This window comes from Syzygium oleosum, unplaced genomic scaffold (assembly GCF_021117445.2).
Source record: "Syzygium oleosum isolate NSW1041296 unplaced genomic scaffold, Sole_v2.1 Sole_v2.22, whole genome shotgun sequence".
Taxonomy (NCBI): domain Eukaryota; kingdom Viridiplantae; phylum Streptophyta; class Magnoliopsida; order Myrtales; family Myrtaceae; genus Syzygium; species Syzygium oleosum.
Genome location: NW_026607506.1, coordinates 2,071,819 through 2,078,764, shown reverse-complemented (window position 1 = coordinate 2,078,764; position 6,946 = coordinate 2,071,819). Strand labels below are relative to the sequence as shown.

The following is a 6,946-nucleotide window of genomic DNA, read 5'->3' as shown; positions in this document are numbered from 1 at the left end:
GTGTCGGCCATTAAAATATTATTGTATCTCCCGGTGAATAAGTGCTACTAGTGATATCGTCTCTATAAACCATCATTTATTTACTAGTTTATTTAACTGATCATAATATTGACGACCCATTTATTGCATAGAAATTTTGGAATCAACCCGGATTCTTAAACAAAAATACCAATTAACTTACATACAAATGTTACGAGCATATTAATTAAGCCCATATAATTGCATGTACCGGAGCTAAGGACTTAAGTGGGGGAGGTTGAGATTTTAAAAGTGAATTTTTCAAATGAATTAGCATGTGAAGGCTAGTTTTTCCCATGAGGTGATTGGTTACATCTATGACTAGCTTTTCCCTATTCGTGCAATGTGAGTACAAAAGCAAAACAAAACAAAAAAGATCTGGCCTTTTTTTGGACAATAATAGGCCGGATCGGGTCGGGTCAAACCGGGTTGACTCGGGTTGATCTGGGACCCGGTTTGACCGGGCTGACTTGATGCCTCTCAATTATCTTAATTCTCTCTATATTAGAATAAATTATCAAAACAGTTCTAAACCTATTGCAATTGTGTCAATTCAGTAGCCAGTGCTGACGTGGACGCCAGGCAGCATTGGCCAATGCTAACGTGGCGAATTTTGAGTTTTTTTTTATTAATTTTTCTTTTTTTTCTTTTCTTTCCCTTTCTTTTTTTTTTTCTTGTCGACCCTGCCGGCCTTTGGCGAGGTCGACCTTGCTATGTCTGGACAAGGCTCGACCTCGAGAGCGACGAGCTCTCGCCAAATCTGGCGAGGTTTGAACTCGCCAGCAACTGGTGAGGTTGACCTCGCCAAATCTGGTGAGGCTCGAACTTGCCGGCAACTAGCGAGGTTGACCTCGCCCAGCAACGGCGAGGACGAGCCTCGCCAGGGGTGGGCGACGCAAGGACGAGCTCTTGAGGCTCGAACTTGCCGGCAGCTAGCGAGGTCAACCTTGCCTAGCAAAATAGGCTGAATAAACTGAATTGGCATAAATGCAAAAGGTTTAAGATTGAATTGGCACAATTGTAATAGGTTTAGGACTCATTTGATAATTTTTCCCACTAAATTGATCTATAAACTTGTCCACCACCTTGGCTCGGCCCACAAGTTGGGTCAACTGTGAGGGCTACTAAAGTTCATCGTCCCATTGAGCTTTAGGGTTATTAATCCAGGTGCCGAAATCAATCAGCGACCTGATTGTTTTTTTTTTTTTTGGTCAGACGCGACCTGACTGTTAAGTGCTTGGGAATTGTATCATCCCTTCAATCTTGGAAAACGGGTGCTCATCTTTTCACTTTCTTGATATTGAAGAGTTGTGAAACTAAGCATCCCGAAAGAAAAGCACAAAGAATCTGTAAACATAGCAGAATTAAGCTCAACAAAAAGCAAGTTACATAGCAAAGAACCACAAAAACGATTCCCTGTGTAACGACCCATTTCCCGGGATAACTCTAAAATTTACTTGCGGAAGCAAACATACGAATTTCAAATTAACTCCCGTTTGTCCTCGAGGTGCTGCTGACTGCGGACATTACACATTGAAATCGAAACTTCGCGCTTCTATCTACCATGATGTTATCTCAAAACAAATGACCTTCCGACAGCTTCCAGTCGAAACAAAAACCAAACGCAAAGGCAAGATTCACAGAAAGAACGCCATTTACACAGACTCCCACTGAAACTTCACTCTTTGGCCAAAAGAACAAAAGTGGTAATCGGACGACTGTGCAAAGTTCCGACCAACAGCAGTGCTTGTTCGCGAGAAGGAATGACAGAAAAACTTACCGTTCGGAACAGCGCGAGCCTCTACTTGAGAGAGACGGAATTTGATGACCCACTCAAATCAGCCTTCTCCACTCCTCCGGACACCTCGTCCTCCGCCGAATCCCCGGCCAAATCCTTTGCCAACGACACAATTGGACTCTACCGCCCCCGGATCCGGTCCTCAGGGCGCAGACGGTTCCATATGCACGAGCAGCATCGGTGAATCAACGCTTTGCTGGAGAGCGAGTGGAAATCAACAGATAAGGAAAGGGACTGAAGAATTTATGACCCGGGAAAAATCGGAACTCACCACCCCCAACGGGCATGGAGCAAGAAGCGCAGATGCGGCGGCTTCACGGCGGAGGCTTGCAGAAGAAACTTGAAGGAAAGCGAACGGCGATGGAGGCGAATCGATTTCGTCGCTGATCAGCTGGCTTAGATCTAGGGTTTTTTCATCATGCTCTGCACACAGAAAAGGGGAGAGAGAATGGGAGAGAGACTGAGAGAGGGAGATGGGTCGGCTCAGAGTGTCAATGGGTCGGCCCATCTAACCCCAACCCTTTGATACCCCAAATTTTAGGGCCTTATTCCAAGAAAATAAAGACCCGCCCCAAAATACCCCAAATTTTAGGGTCGGGCCGAGCCAGTGAGGGTCGGGCCGGGCCGGCGTGGGTCTTTTTGACACCCCTAACTCATATTAGGTCACTTGTATTCTTTAGATTGAAGTACCATTCGACTCTTTACATAGAGTGAGTTTAACCTAAAGCTATCATTACTTTTAGGGTCGTACTTTTTCCACTCCTCCTTTGGCTTAGACACTCCTTTTTCTTATGTTTTGACCATAGTATCGCTTGTGGGGCCCACCACTTCTAATATAACTATGCAAAAGTGATTTATTTTTATGTTATTTGGTCAACTTTTTTTATTTTGTTTCTTTTTTTTCCCTTTGGGTCCCACTTTCCTTCTTCTTTCATTCTTTCCACGCCTTTGACTTTTGAGTTCTCCGCTTGTTCGTAAAATTTTGCACGTGTCAACGAACGTGTTGAACAAGTAATATAATGATGGGAAGAGTATCGTCCAATAGAGATTGATAATTAATAAACCAATTAAATATTAAAAATAAACTAATTCTAAAATTTATCTAACAGATCAAAATAAAATTGATAATAAATAAAAAATTGACAATTTTAGAAACGAAATTTTAGAAACTAAAGGCAGATAATCAATCAGATAAAATATGTTACAGCATCCGATTTCACCGTAACCACTAGATATAAATTTCAAATCATTATGGATACAAAAACATATCAAACATTTGATAGTGGAATTTCCTAGTCTATTTACTATCCTATCTCTAGGTATAACAAACCCACTCAGTTTGTCAGTTCACTACATCTATATGTAAATTTAAATTAACATAAGTGCATAAAATCCGTAAATATTCCAGGTTTACAATGAATCTTTTGGACCATCTTATCACCGCAAGCTACACAAATAACATGGTATATTTCTATCCACATTTAATTCATAGTTATACATTATAAGGAGCAATTGCATATTATCACTTCTTAGTCTCAAACATGCACATCAGATCATTCAAGTGATGGCCAGTCACTTAAAGGCATTAAACACATTAATATATAACTCACATGAATAAAATCACTTGCAAAACATAAAAAGTATGAAATTCATATCATCATGGTTATGCTACAACGTAACTCTAACAAAGAAAATTAGAACATAATAGAAGAAGAAACGAAAATATAAATTAAACCAAACATCTTGAATCAAAGGAGAAGAATTTTGTCACCACTTTTGTCTTCTCTTCAAAATACTTGAAAAACTCCCAACACAATAAAATTTACGATCTCTTAGAAAACTAGCTGTCCTCCAAGTTATTCCAAGACTCCTATCACAGGGCAATTGCTTCTTTTCGCATAATATTAGGGAATAAATCGCAGAATTCCCGATATAATAGCCAGCTTCTAACTCTTCTCTGGGTAGCATATTTCTTTCTTTCTTTTTGTCATATTTTCCTTATTTTCTCCATATCTCAATATTCTGCATAAATAAGGAAAAATTAAGTAAATAAAATGAAATCCAAATATATTCTAACAAATATTGCATTATTTATTGTTTAAAGTAGATAAAATAACTCTATTTTTATAGAGTTATCACCACTCTTGCAAATCGGTCTCTTTATTTTCTCTCTTACATGTCATTCTCTTCTTTCTTTATTTCTTCTTCTTCTTCCCCAAACTCGTCGTCCTTTATTTTCTATTTATGATGCCAATCCCCAATGCTCACTAGTGACCTCACCAACGAGCCCTTTTCTCTACTGCACGCAGGCGCCGGAACAGTAGACCATATTGTTGTCGATTCCGATATAGCAGATCGCATTTGTTCTTAAAAAAAAGACACCGTAGCCTAATTTTAGGTACAATAGGCATTTTTTAGCCTCCACTCTAGACTTAAACCCAACACCTACAATCTTGAGAAAGAAAGAATTTGGACTCCATTGTGTCAAAGAAAATAGATTACTCAATTCCCCCTGAGATTAAACAACCAGATTAAACATTTTCGACAAGTCAATTAATGAGAAGCAACAACAGCATCCCAAAACGGATGATGAACAACTTATGGAAATCATAGTAAGAAACTAAACCCAAGGAGAGCAAAAGTCTATATATGCTACAAACTACAAAGCAACTACACAATTAATTCACAAATGCTGTTTTGATGCACGATACACTCTAAAAACAAGATTGAACCACAATATCAAGTATTTACATGACCCAAAACTCAAATTCACTTTTAACAAAAGATATCACGAAACACTCAATAGCGACTAAAATGCGCAGGATTCGAGACCAAGAAAACTAGAATAAAAACAAGCTTTGGCCAGAATTGTACCTTCAATAGCGAATGAGGAGGGCAAGAAGGGAGCGGATTGTTAAAGTAAGCAGTTCTTTTGGTGATTGTAGATGCAAAAGAGATTTGTGGTAGAAGAAGAAGAAAGAATGGTGGGCATAGAAAGAAGAGAATGACATGTAAGAGAGAAAACACAGAGATGATTTGTAAGAGCCGAGAATCGAGATGTCAAAGGCGTGGAAAGAAAGAAGAAAAAGAAAAGTGGGACCCGCAAAGAAAAAAATAAGAAACAAAATAAAAAGAGTTTGACCAAATAGTAATAAAAGAATCACTTTGTAGAGTTTACCATAAGTTGTGGGCCTCACAAGGAATAGTATAGTCAAAACACAAAAAATGGGAGTGCATAAGCCAAATGAGAAGTGGAAAAAGCGCCGCTCTGCTGTTAACCTTGGTTTGTAGATTCATTTCCCTTGGCCTATAAAAACATCTTCTTATATCTTTGAGCTTCCAAAGAAAATTCTAATTTGTTTTATCTGCCATTGGAAAAAAAAATTGAGCAATATGCTTGTGAGCGGTATGCTCTGATGTCATAGGAATTTGACAAGATACACTTTCTTGTTATTTCGCACGTGTATTTAAAGTACAAGGTAGTTAATGGTTTATGAAAAGACATTAGCTAAAATAAATACACTGAAATAACTTACTTGAGCTACGATTACTATACATGGAAAGATAAAATCCTCTTTATAAAGAAGAATAAAATAACTTTGTCAACTTTGAAAACTCTGGCTGCACTTGCCAGGAGTACAAGAATTGCTTGACTGATCTTGATATAATTTAGAGCAATTGCTCAGCTTTTTGAGAGATATTTTCTCCAATACATCGCACCAAATGCCCTTAAGTTCCTTTTAACTCTTCAACTATGAACATAACAAATAGGACTAGCAAATTTTAATGCTACATATAATTGTAGGGAAAAGTTCATGGAAAGTCATTCTTAAATCTTTTAGTTGGTTCAATTAAATCCTAAACCTTTTTTAAAAGATGCAATGAAGTCTTTTTAATGAACAATACTTAAAGTTTTCGAATGTCACTTAAAAATTACCTATGTGATATCCTTAGAGCCCACTTTTCATTTGAAGTTGAAACAAATTGCATTTTTTAGTAAAGATTTGGGACTTGATTAAACTAAATGAAAAATTTAGGAGTCAACTGCATTTTGTATATAAGGTTTAGGATTTGTTGTGTTTCTTGTTTGCTATCATTGTAGCAATAACATGACCAAGTTTAAGTGATAATATAATGTAATCGTGGACATTGCAGTTATTTGTAATCGAGTTTCCTTAAGGGCTATCATTGATCCGGCAAATGCTATTTTGTTGTTCTAGCCCACAACAAATATCTATTGTCCAAACAAAGAAAAAAGCTATGGATCCATCCTGTCCTTTTTTTAAAACAAAAATTCAAGATAATAAAAGAAACTGGCAGGATGTGTTCGTTTCAGGTAAAGCTATTTTTAGAAAAACGCTTTCAGAATTTTATTTGTTTCAACACGGGAAAATGAATCGGTCAATAGAAAACCTTTTTTTGTTGAGGGATACTCTCGAGCTAAAATCTAAAAATGTGAATTTCCCTTCGGTGAAAAAGAGAAATGATTTTTCGTGAGGATACCCTCAATATTATCATGCTACCAATACAGCACAACTGCACAAGTAGCCCCCGTCTTCTCTAACAGTTATCATAATTCCATAATTTTCTATCTTTGCTTTTGAAATCATTTCTTGATATTCAAAATAACTCCATAATTTTTTATCTTTTCTTTCGCTTTTCCTATTTTGATCTTCAGAACAGAAAACAAATTCCTATCCGAGTTAAATTATTTTCATAAATTTGTTTTTAATTCATTGATTTATATTATGAACGAATATGACTCATTTTGGCTTGCGGTTTCTATAAGGATCCATAAAAGTGTTTGTCTTCACTTTATATATTATTTCGCTAGCTATTTTGATCTTCAATAAATACCGCAAAACATTTTCTCAAACTGCTAACAGATTCATACGCAAGAAAATAATTCATTTTTCAGGAAATAATTTACTGGAAAAACATTTTTAGCAACAATGAGATTTCAGTGAAACAAATGGATCCTAAATACTTTTTAAATCACACTTTTGAATCACACTTTTTATCCAAATTTCAAATTTTCTCTCTAAACGATAAAAGGGGGCATTTTGATATTTGAACATAGTATAGTTCATAGGCTGTGAGAACTCAAAATGAGTTGTGGATGTAACTAAC

General features: G+C 36.8%; 1 long non-coding RNA gene across 1 annotated transcript; it reads right to left on the bottom strand.

The window, feature by feature from the left end:
• Nucleotides 1–1,588: 1,588 nt before the first annotated feature.
• Nucleotides 1,589–2,387, bottom strand: LOC130140809 (uncharacterized). Its single transcript, XR_008818820.1, has 2 exons — nucleotides 2,088–2,387; nucleotides 1,589–2,012 (listed from the first exon to the last, which is right to left on the bottom strand). It is a non-coding gene; the product is annotated as an uncharacterized LOC130140809 (long non-coding RNA).
• Nucleotides 2,388–6,946: the final 4,559 nt, after the last annotated feature.